General features: G+C 45.6%; 1 protein-coding gene across 2 annotated transcripts in view; it reads left to right on the plus strand.

Moving 5' to 3' along the window:
* Positions 1–3,300: 3,300 nt before the first annotated feature.
* The window catches only part of LOC140489251 (suppressor of cytokine signaling 1-like), a 64,928-nt gene continuing 48,712 nt past the window's right edge, over positions 3,301–19,516 (plus strand). The window contains exon 1 of one of the 2 annotated variants that reach the window (XM_072588592.1): positions 3,301–3,618. The gene's annotated coding sequence lies outside the window, so the exon portion shown is untranslated. The other variant, XM_072588591.1, reaches the window with a different exon arrangement.

Here is a 19,516-nt window from a genome sequence, read left to right on the forward strand (position 1 = left end):
TCCTCCTGACCAGGGTTTGGCCAACACGTGACTCCCAGGAACAGCAATCTCACCCTTTGAAAGGGCAACTAGGGATGTTGCGAACTTCCACATCCCATCCCTGCCAAAAATAGAAATCTGGTCCTTGTTTGGTATGGCCCATTTAGCAAGGAAATCTGCCATCTTCAGAACTCATGAAAGGATTTTTAGAAAAAAAAGCCGATTTCGCTGATTTTACGCCAATGACTGAAGTGAATTTCAAACTCAGCTTGGGAAGGTTGACTCAGTGATTAGAGCTGAAAATGTGTTGCTGGAAAAGCGCAGCGGGACAGGCAGCATCCAAGGAGCAGGAGAATCGACGTTTCGGGCATGAGCCCTTCTTCAGGGCATGCCCGAAACGTCGATTCTCCTGCTCCTTGGATGCTGCCTGACCTGCTGCGCTTTTCCAGCAACACATTTTCAGCTCTGATCTCCAGCATCTGCAGTCCTCACTTTCTCCTGACTCAGCGATTAGCACTGCTGCCTCACAACGCCAGGGACCCGGATTCAATTCCAGCCTCGGGCGACTGTCTATGTGGAGTTTTCCCCGTGTCTGCGTGGGCTTCCTCCGGGTGTTCCGCTTTCCTCCCACAGTCCGAAGATGTGCAGATCAGGTGGAACAAAAACAGAAATTGCTGGAAAAGCTCAGCACGTCTGGCAGCATCTGGAGAGGAATCAGAGTTAACATTTTGGGTCTATAGAATCATAGAGTAATAGAGATGTACAACATAGAAACAGACCCTTCGGTCCAGCCCGTCCATGCCGACCAGATATCCCAACCCAATCTAGTCCCATCTGCCAGCACCCGGCCCATATCCCTCCAAACCCTTCCTATTCATATACCCATCCAAATGCCTCTTAAATGTTGCAATTATACCAGCCTCCAACACTTCCTCTGGCAGCTAAGTAACCCTTTGTCAAACTGTTTGGGGTGGAGGAGTCCAGAACTACAGGGCATAGGTTTAACATGAGAGGGGAAAGATTTAAAAGGGACCTCAGGGGAATTTTTTCATGCAGAGGGTGGTGGGTGTTTGGAATGTGCTGCCAGAGGAAGTGGTGGAGGCTGGTACAATTACAACATTTAAACGGCATGACTTGGAGGTGCTGGTGTTGGACTGGGGTGTATAAAGTTAAAAATCACACAACCACCTGAAGAAGCAGCGCTTTGAAAGCTAGTGATTCCAAATAAACCTGTTGGACTATAAACTGGTCTGTGTGATTTTTAACATTTAAAAGGCATCTGGATGGGTATATGAATAGGAAAGGTTTAGAGGGATAGGGGCCAAATGTTGGCAAAATGGGACTAAATTTATTTAGGATATCTGGTCGGCATGGATGAGTTGGACCGAAAGGTCTATTTCCGTGATGTACATTTGCATGACTGTGACTCTATGGTTAGGTGGATTGGCCATGCTAAATTGCTCACAGAGTCCAGAGATGTGCAGGTTAGGTGGATTAGCCATGGGAAATGCAGGGTTACAGGGGATAGGGTAGAGGGATGGGTCTGTGTGACCAAAAGAGGGAGTAGAAATTAGGCCATTCAGCCCATCGAGTCTGCTCCGTCATTTGATCATGGCTGATACGTTTCTCATCCCCACGTTCCTATAATGCTTGATCCCCTTGACAATCAAGAACCCATCTATCTCAGTCTTCAATATACTCGACAACCTGGCCTCCACAACCTTCTGTAGACAAGCAGGAGGCTGGAAGGACACAGCGAGCCAGGCAGCTTCAGGAGGTGGAGAAGTCGACATTTCAGGTGTGAGCCTTCTTCAGGATTGGGGGGTCAGTGTAGGGGGGAGCTGCAGATAAAGGAGGAGGGGGTAAGTTAGGGATAGGTGAACTCAGGTGGAGGGTTGGTCTGTGGGAGGAATGAATCATCTCCACCTCCTGATGCTGCCTGGCTCGCTGTGTCCTTCCAGCCTCCAGAGTCAAGAGTGTGTTGCTGGAAAAGCACAGCAGGTCAGGCAGCATCCAAGGAGCAGGAGAATCAACATTTTGGGCTAGAGCCCTTCATCAGGATGATGAAACATCCCCAAACGTCGATTTTCCTGCTCCTCGGATGCTGCCTGATCTGGTGTTTTTCCAGCAACACCCTCTCCACTCTGATCTCCAGCTTCTGCAGTCCTCGCTTTCTTCCAGCCTCCTGCCTGTCTACTTTGGATTCCAGCATCTGCAGGTTTTTTTTTGGTCTCTCAACCTTCTGTGGCAATGAATTCCATAGATACGCCACCCTCGGGCTGAAGAAGTTTCTCCTCACCTCCTTGCTAAGAAGAAAAAAAGGTCTTCTCGTTACTCTCAAGGCCGTGCCCTCGGGACCTGGTCTCTTCCAGGAGAAAGAAAGACCAGAGCTGAAAAAAATGTGCTGCTGGAAAAGCGCAGCAGGTCAGACAGCATCCAAGGAGCAGGAGAGTCGACGTCTGGGGCATGAGCCCTTCTTCAGGAAACATCGATTCTCCTGCTCCTTGGATGCTGCCTGACCTGCTGCGCTTTTCCAGCAACACATTTTTTTCAGCTCTGATCTCCAGCATCTGCCGTCCTCACTTTTTCTCCTGGAAGAGACCAGGTCCCGAGGGCACGGCCTTGAGAGTAACGAGAAGACCTTTTTTCTTCTTAGCAAGGAGGTGAAGAGAAACTTCTTCAGCCCGAGGGTGGCATATCTATGGAATTCATTCCCACAGAAGGTTGAGAGACCAAAACAAAACCTGCAGATGCTGGAATCCAAAGTAGACAGGCAGGAGGCTGGAAGAAAGTGAGGACTGCAGATGCTGGAGATCAGAGTGGAGAGGGTGTTGCTGGAAAAACACCAGATCAGGCAGCATCCGAGGAGCAGGAAAATCGACATTTGGGGATGTCTCATCATCCTGATGAAGGGCTCTAGCCCAAAATGTTGACTCTGCTGCCCCTCGGATGCTGCCCGACTTGCTGCGCTTTTCCAGCAGCACATTCCCCCCCCCCCCCCCCAGACCTGGTCTGCTCGACCAATGCAAAGTCTGGGTGCTTTACTCGATGGGCCGAGCGGCCCGCGTCCCCTCTGTTTGGGGGGGGGGGGGGATGCTGTTTCAGTCGGGCAGCGTGAGGGAAAACTCCGTGGATTTGGTGGGGAAGGGAGGGGTGAACGGTGGAAAGACGGACTTTGGGGGGGGAGTGACGTGCCCGAAAGTGAAACCGGGCTGCAGATTTCCTGGAAAGTAACGGCGCAGTTTCTGCGAAACGAAGGGGTAAAGGAGGCGGGGTTTTGGTTGGTTTTCTTTTGGTTTTTTTCCTTTGGCGAGGCAGAAAGTTCAGGGACGGCAGCTGCACAGAACACACAGAGAGAGAGAGAGTGTGTCTGTGTCTGTGTCTGTGCTGGGCTCAGCCTCTGGTGGGAGGGGAGCTCCAGCCGAGCCGGGCGCACACAAGCGGCGATGCTCCGCCAAACCAGCGCAGCGCCCACACCGTCGGATAGAGCAGCGCCGCCGTGCCAGACCCTGCAAGTGGTCCAGCACTCGAATGACCCCCCCCCTCGCGTCCGCCGCTCTGCCACCCGCGGGACCCTGAGACTCCACACGGGGGGCAGCGTGAGTTCATGTGGTGGTGGTGGAGGAGGAGGAGGAGGTGGTGAGTAAACCTTGCGGTTGGGGCGGACAAAAGTTTTCCAGGAGAAGTCACCCTGTTGTACAGCTGATCTGTGTGTGTGTGTGTGTGTGTGGCTTGCCAAGTATCAACATCCTTGAAGGCTGGCTGAAACCAAAGGGAAAACACAGGAGTTGCTTGGAGAAGCTCAGCGGGTCTGGCAGCATCTCTGGAGAGACATCAAGAGTTAAGGTTTTGGGGTCCAGTGGCCCTTCCTCAGAACACTTTTATTTACAGTTTTACAGACAACAACTTTGTTTAAGGTGCATTTTTTGACTCAGGGCTTGGAAAGAAGACCAAACAGAGCTCCATCAACACTTCGAGGTAATGTTCCATGTTTCATGTTCCTGCTGTTAAGTGAACGACTCCACTGGCACTGTTTAACAAACAGAATTAAGCCAGCTTTTAATTATTGTTCATTTTGATAAGACCTAGACTGAAAAATGCCATGATTTTGAAAGCGTGCCAGAGCAGATGAAGAGATTAGATTTAAGTGAGGGCATTGAGGGCTGTATGGCAGCTATTGGGCATCTCTCAATCAGCAGGAGGTCCCCCTCGATGGATTGGGACTGAACAAAAGTGGCACCTTTCCAGGCTGACCAAGGACCTCCAACTGAAATGTTGTGCCCTCTTGCCTCTTTTTGGATCCTGACTGGTATACCTGCATGGTCAGGCAGCACCCGAGGAGCAGGAGGATTGATATTTCAGGCATAAGCCCTTCATCAGGAATGATCCTCCTGCTGCTCGGATGCTGCCGGACCTGCCGTGTTTTTCCAGCGCCCCGCTCTCGACTCTGATCTCCAGCATCTGCGGCCTGTGCTTTCTTCTGGCTTACCTGCATGTTTGCAGCACAGGAGGAGGCCAATCGGCCCAAAATACTGGTGCCAGCTCATCTCAAAGATAACTGAGTTAGGCTCCCTCCCGTAGCCTTTCCCCATTGCCATTCAATTTTGTGTTTCTTCTGTTGTCTTTCCAGTTCCCTTTCGGAAACGATGATGGAATCTGCCTTTTATCACACTCTTGGGCAGTGTGTTCCAAGTCGAAGAATGTGGCGCTGGAAAAGCACAGCCAGTCAGGCAGCATCCGAGGAGCAGGAGAATCAACGTTTCAAGCATTAGCTCAAAATGTTGACTCTGCTGCTCCTCAGATGCTGCCTGACCTGCTGTGCTTTTCCAGCACCACACTCTTTGACTCTGATCTCCAGCATCTGCAGTCCTCACTTTCTCCCAGTGTGTTCCAAAACCTAGTCACTCACTGCAGAAACACCTTATCCCCAACTTTTGTCTGCTTTTCTCTCTCTCTCTCTCTCTCTACTACCTTGAATCTGTCCTCTGATTGTTGACTCTTCCACTAATGGGATAATCTTCAGAGGAACCTTGATTATCCAGCATTCGATTAACCGAATTCTGGATTATCCGAACAAGATCACAAGGTCCCGATGCTTGGCGAACTATGTTATCTGGCATTCAATTATCCAATATTCAATTAACCAAACCAAATAATCCCGGCCCGTGTCCTTCAGATAGTGGGGTTCCTCTGTACACAGACCAGATGTCTTGTGATCTTGAAAGTCTCTGTAAAATGTTCCCTTGCTGTTGGAGAACGTTGCTCTCTTTATCCATTCCAATCTCATCCCCAGAATCTTTTGTGCCGAACCTTTTCAAAGCTGTCAAAAGCTTTCTAAAGTCTGGTGCCCAGAAAATGACACACTGCTCCAGTTGAGTTCATGAAAACTTAATTGCTTTTATAATGAAACAGAGACCTGTGGATGCTGGAAATCTGAAACAAAACTCAGAGGTTACTGGAGAAGCGTTTTGTACTGGGTATTACTATTTGTAAGCTTTCCTTCAGCTCAGTTGGCTGGATGGTTGGTTTGTTAAGCAGTGTGATGCCATTTTCGTCATTTATATAAATGACTTGGATGCGAGCATAAGAGGTATAGTTAGTAAGTTTGCAGATGACACCAAAATTGGAGGTGTAGTGGACAGCAAAGAAGGTTACCTCAGATTACAACAGGATCTTGATCAGATAGGCCAATGGGCTGAGAAGTGGCAGATGGAGCTTAATTCAGATAAATGCGAGGTGCTGCATTGAGTCATAGAATCAGAGAGATGTACAGCATGGAAACAGACCCTTCGGTCTAACCTGTCCATGCCGACCAGATATCCCAACCCAATCTAGTCCCACCTGCCAGCACCTGGCCTATATACCCATCCAAATGCCTTTTAAATGTTGTAATTGTACCAGCCTCCACCACTTTCTCTGGCAGCTCATTCCACACACGTACCACCCTCTGTGTGAAAAAGTTGCCCCACAGGTCTCTTTTATATCTTTCCCTTCTCACCCTAAATCTATGCCCACTAGTTCTGGACTCCCTGACCCCAGGGAAAAGACTTTGCCTATTTACCCTATCCATGCCCCTCATAATTTTGTAAACCTCTATAAGGTCACCCCTCAGACTCTGACGCTCCAGAGAAAACAGCCCCAGCCTGTTCAGCCTCTCCCTATAGCTCAAATCCTCCAACCCTGGCAACATCCTTGTAAATCTTTTCTGAACCCTTGCAAGTTTCACAACACCTTTTCGATAGGAAGGAGACCAGAATTGCACGCAGTATTCCAACAGTGGCCTAACCAATATTCTGTACAGCTGCAACTGCTGTACTCAATACTCTGACCAATAAAAGAAAGCATACCAAATGCCTTCTTCACTATCCTGTCTACCGGCGACTCCTCTTTCAAGGAGCTATGAACCTGCACTCCAGGGTGCAGGTGAACAAAAGGTGAATCTGCACTTTGGGAAGGCAAATCGTAGCAGGACTTATACACTTAATGGTAAGGTCCTAGGGAATGTTGCTGAATAAAGAGGCCTTTGGGAGGGTATGGAGAGATATGGGCATAGGTTTAGGGTGAGAGGGGAGAGATATAAAAGAGACCTAAGGAGCAACTTTTTCACGCAGAGGGTGGTATGTGTATGGAATGAGCTGCCAGAGGAAGTGGTGGAGGCTGGTACAATTGCAACATTTAAAAGGCATTTGGATGGATATATGAATAGAAAGGGTTTGGAGGGATATGGGCCAGGTGTTGGCAGGTGGGACTAGATTGGGTTGGGATATCTGGTCGGCATGGGCAGGTTGGACTGAAGGGTCTGTTTCCATGATGTACCTCTCTATGACTCTATAACAGCGTGGGTTCCATCCCCACAATGGCTGAAGCAACCATGAAGGACTCTTCTTCTCAACCTCTTTCCCCTTGCCTGAGGTATGGTAGCTCTTTGGTTAAATCACCACCAGTTGTTTATCTCTCATGAGTCAGCAGCTCCAGTCTGGTCAGACTATGGTGATGCACTGATTTCCCAGGGCTGTTTTATGTGTGAACCCAAACTATTCATCTAAAGTAGAGGCCTTTTTGGGTTTTGTGCTCAGAAACTGCTCACAAACAACCCCAGGACCTCTTGAAAGTTTTGACGTACCTCTGGGATACCACCCCGCACCACCTAGTGAATACAGACATGCCCCTAGGCCGCCCTCTGTGAACACTGAAAAGCCCCTGGGACAGTCTGTAAAACACTGACAAAGCGAAAGTGACCACTGCAGATGCTGGGGATTAGAGCCAAGAGTGTGGTGCTGAAAAGACACAGCAGGCCAGGCAGCATCCGGTGAAGGGCCTTTGCCTGAAATGTCGATTTTCCTGCCCCTCAGATGCTGCCTGACCTGCTGTGCTTTTCCAGCGCCACACTCTTGGCTGTAAACCCTGACAAACCTGTGGGGCCTTCATACTGTGTAAACATTAACACATTCTGCAGAACTCTGTGCCAGCATTGCCTCAGCACCACCTTCAAATAATGCCCCTCTCTACCTCGGGGGGCTCCTGCAAAAACTGACTTAGTTCCAGACTAGGCAAAAGTGAGGACCGCAGATGCTGGAGATCAGAGTCTAGATTAGAGCGGTGCTGGAAAAGCTCAGCAGGTCAGGCAGCATCCGAGGAGAAGGAAAAGCAACGTTTCGGGCAAAAGCCCTTCATCAGGAATGAAGGCAGGGAGCCTCCAGGTAGAAAGATAAAATGAGGCCCCCACCATTCCCTTGCATCAATATTTAAAGACCAAAAGAAAATTGTGCTACAGGATATGACTTTTATTGCAAAATAACAATGGGGAATGGCATGCAGTAATTAAGCTGATACAGAAAAAAATAGGGACTCCTGATGAGAAACAAACAGATATCCTATGCCATTGTTGATTGCTATGGTCTGAGTAATTTCGTGGATGTCTGCATTCTAAACCCTGCAGACAAGTGTTAGCACTGCTGCCTCACAGCGCCAGAGACCCGGGTTCAATTCCCGCCTCGGGCAACTGTCTGTGTGGAGTTTGCACATTCTCCCCGTGTCTGTGTGGGTTTCCTCCGGGTGCTCCGGTTTCCTCCCATAGTCCAAAAATGTGCAGATTAGGTGAACTGGCTGTGCTAAATTGCCCGTAGTGTTAGGTGAAGTGGTAAGTGTAGGGGAATGGGTGTGGGTGGGTTGCTCCTCGGAGGGTCGGTGTGGACTTGTTGGGCTGAAGGGCCTGTTTCCACACTGTAAATAATCAAATCAAATCAAACCAAAGTGCTGTGAAATTAACCTCTGAAATGGGATTACCACCAACATTTCAGTTGCCCATAGATTTAAAAAGGCACCAGGGAACAGTCATTCTGAAAGTTAAAATGAGCTTTAATGAGCTCCAGTTACTGTAACTCTGTCTCTTTGTTTGAAGTCGTGGGTTTTCTTACTGTGTGGGTCTGATGTATTTGCCTGAAACCATGATGTGAGAGTTTGCTGGGAATATGATTGGGTTAAAATGTCATTAATATGTATTTTGTGCAAAAATATTAACTCCTTGCTCAGAATGTGTTAACAGAATTCAGCTGCTGCTACATTGGTTAATAGATTATCCATCCGTGTAAGTAGGAATTGGGGCAAGTGTTTTAACACTTGATTTGTCTAATAGCACTCAGTCTACCCAAAGTTAAAATGAGCCCCAAATTATTTGCTATGAATTGTAACCTTGAACTGTTTGTTTGCAAGTCTGTCTGGTCAGGTATGTGAACCATGTGGTTCCTCTATTCATGGTTAAAAATCATACAACATTAGGTTATAGTTTAATATATTTATTTGGAAGCACTAGCTTTCAGAGCACTGCTCCTTCATCAGGTGGTTGTGGAGTATAACATCGTAAGACACTGAATTTATAACAAAAAGTTTACAGTGTGATGCAACTGAAATCATATATTGAAAAAGACCTGGATTGTTTGTGAAGTCTCTCATCTTTGCGAATGACCACATTGGTTTCAGTTCTTTCAAATGTAAATCCCAGAACATTTTTTTAAAGTTACATTCTCAAGTGAACTTTAACAATAAGTGCCATGTTAGCCCAGATAATGCATTAAAGGTGTGAGGTTGTCTGTGCCCCAATGTTCAGACTGATTCTATTTCTAAAAAAAGGGATTTACAGAATCTTACATGGATTCATGCATATTTTGAGCAAAAGCAAATATAATTCTGCAAGTACAAATTCACCCCACAAACTTGTGTGTGTGTGTGTGTGTGTGTGTGTGTGTGTATGTGGTGCATTGGGGTCACGTGTAGTGTGACATGAACCCAAGGTCCTGGTTGAGGCCATCCCCATGGATACCGAATTTGGCTATCAGCCTCTGCTCGGCCACTTTGCGTTGTTGCCTGTCCCGAAGTCCGCCTTGAAGGATGGTCACCCGAAGGTCCGAGGTCGAATGTCCCGGACCACTGAAGTGTTCTCCGACTGGGAGGGAACACTCTGTCTGTCCTCTGACTGGGAGGGAACACTCTGTCCGTCCTCTGACTGGGAGGGAATACTCTGTCCGTCCTCTGACTGAGAGGGAATACTCCTGTCTGTCCTTCTACTGGGAAGGAACACACAGGAGTGTTCCCTCTCAGTCGGAGAACACTTCAGTGGTCTGGGACATTCGACCTCGGACCTTCGGGTGACCATCCTTCAAGGCGGACTTCGGGGCAGGCAACAACGCAAAGTGGCTGAGCAGAGGCTGATAGCCAAGTTCGGTATCCATGGGGATGGCCTCAACCGGGATCTTGGGTTCATGTCACACTACAGGTGATCCCATTGCACTATAACACACACACACGCGCGCGCGCACATACACACACACCCTCTCACAGACATATACCCCTTTACACACACAGACACACGCACACACACACACACACGTACAAATACACATGCTGTCTCACAGACACTCATATCCCCCCCCGGCACACACACACACACACACACCTCTCTCAAACATAAGCTCTCTCATAAGCTCACACATACACATACACACCCACACATGCACCCTCTCACAGGCTTATATCTCTTTACTGTCACACACATACACATACACACATTCTCTCACAGACACTCATACCGCGCCCCCCCCCCCACCACATACACACACACACACACACACACACACACACACAGATATATAAGTTTGTGGGGTGACTTTGTACTTGCAGAATTATATTTGATTTTGCTCAAAAACTGCATGATTCCATGTAAGATTCTGAAATCCCTTTTTTAAGAAATAGAATCAGTTTGAACACACTGGGCACCTCACACCTTCAGTGCATTATCTGAGATGAAATAGCACCTATTGTAAGAGTTCACTTGAGAATGTAACTTTTTAAAAAAATGTTCTGGGATTTACATATGAAAGAACTGAAACCAGCATGATCATTCTAATAGGTGAGAGACTTAACAAACAATCCAGATCTTTTTCAATATATGATTTCAGCTGCATCACACTATAAACGTTTGCTATAAATTTTGTGTTTTACAATCTTGTTGTCCACAACCACCTGATGAAGGAGCAGTGCTCCGAAAGCTGGTGCTTCCAAATAAACCTGTTGGATTATAACCTGATGTTGTGATTTTTAATTTTGTACACCCCAGTCCAACACCAGCATCTCTGAATCATCCTATATTCATGAAGGAACAGAAGAACAAGAGGAAGCCATTTGGCCTCTTGAGGTCGCTCTGCTATTCTGGATCTACTGTATCAGTGCCATTATCTCACATGAACCCCAGGTCTCCTGATTATATTTTGGTATTGAGCAAGCCCTCTCTTGAACATAACTCAATGACTGGGTAGAGAATTTGCCATCCTTTGAATATGAAGAAACATTTCCTACCCACAGTTCTAAATGGCGCGTTCCTTATGCTGAGATTCGATACTGACTCTAGTCTGCCCTCACCCCCAACCATCCAGGGCCTGTATGGAAACCTTAAAGGATATTGCATGTTTCAAACAGCTCACGTTTTAAAAATTCTTCCCTCTGGAGGCAATGTTGTGAACTAGCTTCCAGGATGCCCTCAACTGCCGTCCAAATGATGATTCCTCATGTGCGAGGTAAATGTACTTTGTGGGGCAGGAGGTTACCATGACTGAATAATACCCACATGTAAGAAATGTCAAATAAATTTCACTAGATTGTGACCAGCACTGGGAACCCTCGCTGATTGTTCTTCATTTCAGGGAACTAAAACTAACTGGATCCATTCCTATGAATCATGAAGCAGAGCCTATTCAAAAGAGATCAGGGATCAAGCTACAGACCCAGCTGATGTTTTAGTGTCACGAGAGCGTGGCCAAGTTCAAACACGTGGGTCTCATTCCATAACTGCACTCGTAGTGTAAACAAGTCTAAGTTCCTGGAACTCATGGCATTGTAAATGTGTGAAAATCAATGTGAAATCACTTGAGAGCAGTTGGTCGCACTGCAGGCACGCAATCCTGCTTTGAGAGAGGTGATTTACCTTTTGCAGTTTGACCTGAAATGCATATTAGAGCAGTGACTGATGGTGCAATCACCTCACTGTCAGGACCTCCTGTTGCCAAATCACACCAGTCCAAAGTTACGGTAAACCACAAGTTTGTTTTCCTGCATTTCCCTGATTATTTGTTGCATTTTAACCTGGCCTAAGCACAAGACAAACAGCCATTTTTTTTAGAAATTCTATTGTCTGAATTACCCAACACAAGTGTGTCACATTAACCCATGAGTGTCAATTCTGAAGCGACCTCTGCTTTTTTTTAAGCTGGTCTGATAATGCACAGACATTGGCTGATTTATGTATGCGAGTACAATCCTAAATTTGCTTAATGAACACAACCTTTCCCTTGACTTCCTTTGCACTCATTGTTTTGCTCTACCTGATACATCTGCCAATCCCCTCGAGATTTCCCTGTGATATTCATGTTCTCAGTAACTCCTTGAGATCTGTCCAGATTCACCGAAGTGAGAACATGACAACGTTATTCACTTTCTGAAATTTGAATTTTACAAGGTATCCTTTTAGAGGAAGGCAATTGGTAGAGTTTCTCATCCTCCATCTGACCCAAAGTGTTTCATGCTGTACCATAATTCTTGAAAGTTAGTTTTAATCTTCCATGGGATGTTCTTCACTAATTGTCCCTTTATTGTTCTTCTTTTTGAGTTTAATGGTTTGCCAGGCCATTTCAAAGGGAAGTTGAGAGTTGACCAAATTGCTGTGGAGTCACGTTAGATTTTTTTTAGGTTAGATTCCCTACAGTCTGGAAACAGGCCCTTCGGTCCAACCAGTCCATACCGACCCTCTGAAGAGTAATCCACCCGGACCCATTTCCCTCTGACTAATGCACCTAACACTAAGGGCAATTTAGATTAGATTAGATTAGATTACAGTGTGGAAACAGGCCCTTCGGCCCAACAAGTCCACACCGACCCGCCAAAGCGCAACCCACCTATACCTCTACATTTTACCCCTTACCTAACACTACGGGCAATTTAGCATGGCCAATTCACCTGACCTGCACATCTTTAGACTGTGGGAGGAAACCGGAGCATCCGGAGGAAACCCACGCAGACACAGGGAGAATGTGCAAACTCCACACAGACAGTCGCCTGAGGTGGGAATTGAATCTAAGTAGTTTGGGTAAAGTGGCAGATTTTCTTCCTTTTTCAAGGACATTAGCGAACAAGATGTGTTTTTAAGACAATCGATAGTTCTTCACTATTACTGAAATTATAGTTTTAAATCTGGATTTTAATAATTGAATCTAAATTCCATCAACTGCTTAGATGAGATTTAAATTTGCACTTCTAAAGGATTAGAAACACAAATTGCTGGAAAAGCTCAGCAGGTCTGGCAGCATCTGTGGAGAGAGATCAGAGTTAAGGTTTCGGGTCCAGTAACCCTTCCTCAGAACTGCTGGTAGCTAGAAAACTGTCAGTTTATATGCGGAAGGTCGGATGAGGATGTGTGGTTAAATTTAAGGATTAACTTCGACCCCTGGACTAAGAATCCAGTGACATTACCATTACACCAAAAGTAAAGGTGGTGTTGCTCAGAACACAGGAGCAGCAGGAGGCCATTCAGCCTCTCTGACAAACTAGATGATGGCTGATCATCAACCTCTCCGCCATATTCCTGTCATATGCCTATATCTCTTGATGCATTAGTGATGAGAAATCTATCGACCTCTCTTGCTTCAGCACTCTGAAAATGCTCTGAGTTATGGGGCATTGTAGCAATGTGAAACTGGGCAGAACTGACATTCCTGAATGTTGTTCAGTGATCCCAGTTGGGAAACACTTGTACGCAGTTGTGGGAAGTGGGCCCTATTATGACATTCCCAAGGTTGATCCTTGCTGACTGAACACATGACGACAGTTGGTGGAATATGTACCACAATGCAAGTTGGTAGATTTGACGTAGGGGTGCTGGAATTTTGACGAAAAACAGGAAAACAATTCCACTTCACAGTACTGACATTCCTCACTTCAACAAAAATCCATTATTGTGACGAGAAGTGTATTTCATATTCACTCTGAGACTTGGTTCGAGGGAAATGCAGCTGTTCTTTCTCCTTACAGGTTGGGTTGGTAACCAGACAAATTCCAGTGGGTAGGTGGTGTAAGAGATCCGAATGGATTGACATGATACCAGCGAATAATCTGTGTTTCTGAGTCTTGATCATATTGTTTTAGGTTATTGTGCAAGATAACTTGTCATGTTCTTGGAGAAACATTTAAAAAGGAACAATTTGTTCCAGTACATAAATAATCCAACCAATGAAACAGGGAGGGAATGTTTGCTGTTTTCCAACTCCTGTCCCCAAGTTTCTATTTCAGAGGTAAATGAACGTAATCTGAATATTTCTAGGGTGCTTTTTGTCTTGATGTTAATAACTGAAGAATGTCTTTTGTGAGTTGTGGAACTTGGAGTTGAACCATATTTGGTAACAGGTATGTGCATTCAACCTCAAATTGGCAAATTGGATCTGTGGATGAATTGAAGTTGCTGATGTGTTCTACTGGAATTAATGCTATTGAATTTGCAAAGGGCTGCCATTTCCTGGAGTGTTTGAACTGAATGCCAGTCCATTTCGGACAGCAGTTAAAAGTAAATCATATTGCTGTGGGTCCCATGTAGGCCATTTAAGAAAGGCAGATTTCCTTCCTTAAAGGACATTAGTGAACCAGATGGGTGTTTTACAACAATTAATGGTGGTCCCCATGGTCACCATTGCTGATAATCTAGTTCCATAACCTGAATTTTGAATTGTGTCAGCTGTTGTGATAGGATTTGAACCCGGGTCCCAAGGTTATGAGCCAGGCTGTCTAGATTACGAAGGTAAAACAAAGAACTGTGGATACTGGAACACTGAAACAAAAATAGAAAGTGCTGGAGAAACTCAGGCAGCATCTGTGGAAAGAGAAACCGAGATAACATTTAGAGACCAATCACTCCTGTTCTGAAGAAGAACAGTTTCTGTTTTAGTTTGCCTCTGGATTACGAGTCCAGTGACCACCTGACAGCCTCATAGTCGATTTATGCCAATTCTTTATTCCTAAATTTGCTTTTTAACCTGAATTTAAATTCTGAAAATTGGGATGGACCAGGTAGTGTAAATGTCAAACTGGACACTTGTGCTGTAGTTGAGTTAACTGCAGTTGATACAGAGCATTCCATAGCACTGCGGTTTTGTAATGAGGTATGTTATCCAGAGGTCCAACTAATGCTCTGGGCACGTGGATTCAAATCCCACCCTGACAACTGGTGGGATTTAAATTCAATCAATAATAATCTGCAGTTAAAAGCCAATTACTGCAACGATGATCTTGAAACTGTCATCACTTGTCGTAAGATCCTATCTGCTTCACTAATATACATTATGGGAAATTTGCCATCCTCACTTGATTCAGCGATGTGGTTGAGAGTTAACAGTCCAGACAGTTCAAGGGATTGGGCAAAAGATGCTGGTCTTATTGGTGATGCCATAGCAGAATAAAAAGGCAGAGGTGTTTGTGGGAAAACGAGTTAAACTAGGAACTAAGGATTGGGTGAGATAAAGTGAGGAGCAGGGCATTGTTCTGTGAGATTTATTAATTCTGTGCAATGAGGCATATGTCCTTGTATAGAATGAAATGCGGAGAGTGAAATAACTGCACAGAGGTTAGTATCCCATCACCCTTATTTAACTTTGGCACAGTATACTTGCTTTGGCCAGCTCAGAGTCAATCCCCTGAACTGAGAAGATTCTAAATCCCCTGCTTATATTGGTCAGCCAGGGCTTCCTGATTTGGGTCATTAACCTGGGCCAGTCAAAGATTTTGAAGTCAACAGGGTCCAGCTGGTTCCAGTCACTGCAGACAGTTTCTTTAACTCTGCACATTTGTTTTTCAGGGCTGTCATATACTCGTATCAATGGATGGTGGTTTGTGACGCTGTAATGCTGTCTCAATTCAGGCAGCAAGGGGAAGTGTCTGGTGATAATGAATTTATACCTTCTGGAGAGTGCTGAACGGTCAAGATAGAAGGAGAGGGAACGCCAGAGGACTATTGACGCAAATATTCACAGGAAAGCGCAGGGGTATATAAAGATTACAATAAAGAAGAAGTTGCAGGCAGGACTTTACAACACATCATCTGTCAAATGTTGTATGCTGTTCAACTGTGTGAAAGGTAGACTGATATATCAGATGTTACCAAGGTTGGGGGATTTGAACTATAGGGAGAGGCTGAACATTCTGGGGCTATTTTCCCTGGATTGTCGGAGGCTGAGGGATGACCTCATACAGGTTTACAAAATTATGAGGGGCATGGATAGGATAAATAGACAAAGTCTTTTCCCTGGCATCAGGGAGTCCAGAACTAGAGGGCATAGGTTTGGGGTGACTGGGGAAAGATATAAAAGAGGCCTAAGGGGCAACCTTTTCACACAGAGGGTGGTACGTGTATGGAATGAGCTGCCAGAGGAAGTGGTGGAGGCTGGTACAATTGCAACATTTAAGAGGCATTTGGATGGGTATATGAATAGGAAGGGTTTGGAGAGATATGGACCGGATGCTGGCAGGTGGGACTAGATTGGGTTGGGACATCTGGTCAGCGTGGGCAGGTTGGATCAAAGGGTCTGTTTCCATGCTGTACATCTCTATGATTCTATCACTCTAAGATGTTCCATCTACACATTGTTATCAATGTTGAATTAACTTCTTGCTTCAAACAAAAAGCAGAGAAAACCGATACTTCATCATGACTCCAGTAATTCTCATGCACGACTTCTAGCAATCTCTGTTTATAAGCATTATTTCATTTAAAATTTATCTGCATATTTGACTAATGTTCTGGAAAAAATCTGAATCCAGACTAACTTGAGTGACACCATGGGTGCTCTGCTTTTGTCTACCATTATATATAAGATTTAAAGGCAGGGCAAGTTTTTTTGAAAAAGGAGAGCGAATCCATCATTCCTCGCTTGCTTTTCTGTTCTTGGTATTCTGACCTCAGTGAATTTACGTGCAGTTACCCAACCTGCAAAAACCTGCCACACAAATTACCTTCCAATGAGGTTCCTATTTAGACTTTCCCATTTGAACTGTTTCTTGGGGCTGTTGAGGCACAGTGGTAGTGTCCCTGCCTCTGAGCCAGAAGATCCAGATTCACCATCCCACTTCTTTAAGAGCCGTGTAACGACAGCTCGTAGAATCATGGATCACAGAATCCTCACTGTGTGGAAACAGGCCATTTGGCCCGTCGAGTCCACACTATTTCCGTTTCCCCCCCCCCACACAACCGTAACCATTTACCATGGCTATCCATTTATGTCTGTCCTGTAGTGTTTCCTCTCCTTCTATAATGACCATTCAGTAGTCCTGTTGTCACCAGGTACTTCTCCCCTCTGTCTGAACTGAGACAGTATTACAGTGGCACAAACCATAATCCATTGATACAGTGTATTACAGCCCCTAAAAACTGAATGTGCAAAGACAAAGAACCTCTTTGTACTGACAGGAACCAGTTGGACCTTGTTGCCTACAAGATCCTTGATTGGCCAAGTTAATAACCCCATGGTTAGCCTGCACATCCCTGGACACTTTGGGCAATTTAGTATGGCCAGTCCACCTGGCCTGCACATCATTGCACTGTAGGAGTAAACTGGAGCACCCAGAGAAAACCCACACAGACACCAGGAGAATGTTCAAGCTCCACACAGTCACCCAAGCCTCGAATTGAACCTGGATTCCAGGCACTGTGAGGTAGCAGTGCTAACCACTGAGCCTCCTCACGATTGATGTCTGAACATATTGAATAGAAAATAAAATGAAACCTTTTTCTCCCCAGAAAGCAGTAGACCTCTCGTCTTAAAGGTACAGGCCAGTGTCAAATACAGATCTATTTTAGCAGCTGAACATCCCAACTGTAACACAGTCCATGAGGTTTAATTACAGGAGTAAGCCACATTCTGGTAAGAAACCCAGAATTGCCATTGTACAGTATCTAAAAGCAGTATTCTCAGTACAATCTAACCACCTGCAAAAATGCAATCCATATGACCAAAAGATATAGGACGAGAAATTAGGCCGTTCTGCCCATCAAGTCTGCTGTGCCATTCAATCGTGGCTAATCAGTTTTTTTCAACCCCATTCTCCCAAAATACATCAAGTTACCGGCTAGGATGCAATAAGATAAAATATACCAGCCATCGTCACCAAACTACACTTAAACTTCAGTTGCAGTTCTCTTTATATTCCTAACATATTTTGAAGAAGGTTAACTTTAATCTCTGTTTACGATCTGCTTTTTTGGCTGAAAGGGGAAAAAAAAAAGTTTCTGAGAGGATTCCCGATATTGTCAGAAATTTCTGTTATTGCTAAAGAAAGTGGAAGTAATCCAAGAAGACAAGACTAATTTTTTAAACACAGATGTTTTTCATGTGGGAAACCCTGGAAATTATAGTTCTGTTGTGCTCTCTCCCTTTCGAGTTTTCTCCTCTCCGTCCTTCAAGGTGCTGGGTTACACAGTGCGCTTCTCTCTCTCCTGCTGTTCAGGGTACTTTGATCTTTCAGTCTCGTGTCTCTGCCTCTCCACTCTGGGATGAATGTGAATGCTGAAGTACAGGAACGGTTGCTCAGAGATAGTCTGGAGCACTCTCTGCATCCACTCTGTAAAACTGAAAGTTGCTGAAGGTGATTTTAAGGTCTAACTGATAATGTCACCAGGGTGAACCATCTGTAACTCATGACCAAAGCCTGAGGAATATCCGAATGTACCTGCTGCCAATGAATTTCCAGGATTGTTTAACTATAATGATGTATAATTGGTCTTTTCAGGAAGAAATAAGGTTGGACGGGGCTAGCGGCACCCACTAACGCACAGCATTCACCCTCTAGGTGAAAATTGTGTTTTAAAAAAAATTAATAGGATGTAATTGACACTTAACAGTAATCAAAATTTTATAAAATAACGTAATATATATCACTAAGTTTGCTTTCAGTTATATGGCTCTCTGAGTTGAGAGTGTGGTGCTGGAAAAACACAGCTGGTCAGACAGCATCCGAGGAGCAGGAGAATCAACATTTCGGGCAGAAACCCTTCATCAAGAATCCTCCTCTGCCTGAGCGGCTGTGTTTTTCCAGCATCACACTCTCGACTTTGATCGCCAGCATCAGCAGTCCTCACTTTCTACTCATGGCTGTCTGAGCATCTGGTTTCTTCCAGGGTCCAGGGGTTGTTTGTGTTTATCTTAGATCAGGCCCCTGTGCTGAGTGCAGTGCTGGAGTGTTGTGGGGAGGGGTTTCCCTCACTGTGTCTCTCTCTATCAAACTCTGCTTTCCTTTGTTCCTGGCTCTTTGACTGATTGTCACTCTTGCTGTAGGCGCTGGGTTGTTCAGTCACTGTAGAGTAGTGTGAAGTCATTCATTAGGCATTCCGTCTAATTACTAAATAAAAACCCAAAGAACTGCGGACGCTGTAAATCAGAAACATAAACAGAAATAGCTGGAAAAGCTCAGCAGGTCTGGCAGCATTTGTGGAGGGAAGTCAGAGATGATGTTTCGGGGGGAGGGTATCAGTTCTGGGGAAGGGTCACTCAACCCGAAACGTTAACTGATTTCTCTCCACAGGTGCTGTCAGACCGACTGAGCTTTTCCAGCAAGTTTTTTTTTAGATTAGATTACTTACAGTGTGGAAACAGGCCCTTCGGCCCAACAAGTCCACACCGCCCCGCCGAAGCGTAACCCACCCATACCCCTAACCTAATACTATGGGGAATTTAGCATGGCCAATTCACCTGACCTGCACATCTTTTGGACTGTGGGAGGAAACCGGAGCACCCGGAGGAAACCCACGCAGACACGGGGAGAACGTGCAAACTCCACACAGTCGGGAATTGAACCCGGGTCTCTGGCGCTGTGAGGCAGCAGTGCTAACCACTGTGCCACCGTGCCGCCCAGGGTGTTCTGTTTACGTATCCACCTAATTACGAGTCCTGTTATTTTGTTAATGGGGAAGAAAGGCTGAGGTGGAAGGATATGACGGTTTAATGGAATATCT

Source organism: Chiloscyllium punctatum, chromosome 18 (genome assembly GCF_047496795.1).
Source record: "Chiloscyllium punctatum isolate Juve2018m chromosome 18, sChiPun1.3, whole genome shotgun sequence".
Lineage (NCBI taxonomy): Eukaryota > Metazoa > Chordata > Chondrichthyes > Orectolobiformes > Hemiscylliidae > Chiloscyllium > Chiloscyllium punctatum.